We start from the raw sequence: 2437 nt of genomic DNA, 5'->3' as shown, positions 1-2437 counted from the left end.
CTTCTTCATGTGTGACGGTGGACTTGTTTGGCTCATTTTCGTTCTATTCCTCCATCAACTCTTCCAACATGTCAACCGAAAATGATATGTCATCGCTATTCCTTGGATGTTTCATGGCTTGATCTACTCCAAAGGTGTTTGATTCGTCTCCTACCCGAATGGTAAGTTTAGAATCTCGCATGTCAACTATAACACTTGCGGTGTTAAGAAAAGGTCTTGCAAGTATTATCGGGACTTGAGGATCCGCTTCCATGTCTAAAACTATAAAGTCCGCGGGAAACACGAACTTATCAACCTTCACCAATAGATCTTCACATATTCCTCTCGGGAATGTGACCGTTTTATTTGCTAGGTGAATCGCCATTCGAATTGGCCTTGGCTCCGGAAGATCTAATTTCTTGAAAAATGAGTATGGCATGAGATTTACACTTGCACCTAAATCGGCCAATGCATAAATAGTAGCTAGGTTTCCAAATTGGCAAGGTGATGTTAAGCTTCCCGGATCACCCTTCTTCTTAGGCAGTTTGTTCAACATGGCAGCTGAACAATTCTCATTTAGGACCACTTTCTTCACCTCTTCCATCTTCTTTCTATTAGTTAGAAGCTCCTTGAGGAATTTAGCATATTTCGGCATTTGTGCAACCGCTTCTATGAATGGCATGTTAATCTGGAGAGCCTTTATGTGTTCCAGAAACTTCTGTTAGTCAACTTCATTTTTTTCTTGTTTAGCTCGAGCCGGAAAGGGAAGTGGAGGCTGATATGGCTTAACAGGAGGCTGGCTTTTCTGTTCAGGTGGGGGACTCGTCGAGTCTGTAACGTCGACTCGGCGAGTCGTATCGAAATTCTATGATTCTTCAAGATCTTCTTTATCCTCTTGCACCAGCTTAGGATCTTCTTGCTGAATAGGGGTCAGAGGAGTTATAATCTTCCCACTCCTAGTTGTCACGATAATTATATGTGCACCTTTCGGGTTACTTTCGGTATTACTAGGAAGTCCACCCGGCCTTCTCTCATTCACTTGTTGAGCAAGCTGCCCCAACTGCTTTTCTATGTTGAGAATAGATGCTTGCTGATTCCTAAGCAAGGCTTGTTGATCTTTCATCATAATTTGGTGTTCTCTCAACATATTTTGTTGACCTTTGATAGTAGCATCGGCATCATTATGTCTTTTCTCGGATGCGGCCACGAATCTTGTAAGCATGTCTTCCAAATCTGATTTCTTTTCATGTACCGGTTCCTCCTTTTGATAAAAGCCTCTCTCCTTTTGCTTATACTTTTCCTCCCTTGTCTTTTTGTACTCATCATAAGGTAGCCATTCCTTCTTTGGTTTTCGCCAATTGTCATCAAACCTATCACCACTTGAATAGCACACTTGCACCTTCCGATTCCCGTTCTCGTCAAGATCAGAATCTTTAGTTAGATGAGGTCCTCTACAGTTTTCACAACCCACTCTAATGGTGTGGATGGATTGGTCAGTCTTAGTCATTCTTCGATCCATGCTTTCCAATTTTGCCATCATTGTTGGCATGTCATCAGTAATAGAGTTCACCGCCCCTCGAGTCAAGTCATTTCTTGGGTTATGATATTCTCTAGAGTGTTTAGAGAATTCTTCAATTAGGGCCTTTATCACCGGGGGTGCTTTCTTTGTGAGTGGTCCTTGCGAATCAAGGAGTTGACTAGTTGTCACATTTACTCCATCATAGAAAATGGAGACTTCTTGTTGGCTGTTTAGATCGTGATGTGGGAAATTCCTTAGTAAGCCTTTGTACCTTTCCCACGCTTCATATAGTGACTCTCCAGCTTGTTGTTCAAAATTAGCTATGGTTTTCTTTAACTTGGCTATTTTTGAAGAAGGGCAAAACTGATCTATGAATTCTTCTTTCATTTTAGCCCATGTAGTGATGGATCCTGGGGGAAGTGATTTCAGCCAATCCTTTGCAGCTCCCTTGAATGTGACAGGCAGCATACGAAGCAAGACAGTGTCGCGAGCCACATTAGGGACATTGAAGTAGTCGGCTATGTCATTGACTTCGTCAAGATGCTTGTATGCGTCTTCATGATCCTTCCCATAGAATGGAATCTCCTTAAGTTGAGCAAGTATGTGGCCTTTAAGTTCAAAGGTGGCAGTTGCGGGAATCACGGGTTGCACGAGTCCCGGGCCGGTGTCGTCACACATCCTTTTCTTCCATTCACCCATGGGAACTTCATCGATATTAGCCATGGGGTCAGCTAGTTCTCCTTCTAAATCGCTTCCTTCTTCGGAGTCGGTTTCTTCCCTTTCAGATTCGTACTCGGTCTCTTCCTTCCTTGCGTCTTCACCTGCTACTGAAGAGAAGCTGGATTCCCCTTCTTTCTTGCTCTTTTTCTTACTAAATACAGACTTGAGATTCTTTAAAGGAGAATTCTTCGATGTTGCGGTTTCTCCTACGGTCTTGCC

At 43.0% G+C, this 2437-nt stretch overlaps 1 non-coding gene across 1 annotated transcript; it reads left to right on the top strand.

The window, feature by feature from the left end:
• The first annotated feature begins 1730 nt into the window (after positions 1–1730).
• On the top strand, positions 1731–1837 carry LOC145135029 (small nucleolar RNA R71). The gene has a single exon (XR_013719510.1). It is a non-coding gene; the product is annotated as a small nucleolar RNA R71 (small nucleolar RNA).
• The last annotated feature ends 600 nt before the right edge of the window (positions 1838–2437 follow it).

This window comes from Lactuca virosa, chromosome 8, assembly GCF_052849685.1.
Source record: "Lactuca virosa cultivar CGN04683 chromosome 8, Lactuca_virosa_CGN04683_v6, whole genome shotgun sequence".
Classification (NCBI taxonomy): Eukaryota; Viridiplantae; Streptophyta; class Magnoliopsida; order Asterales; family Asteraceae; genus Lactuca; species Lactuca virosa.
This window is presented reverse-complemented; position numbering and strand designations above follow the sequence as displayed.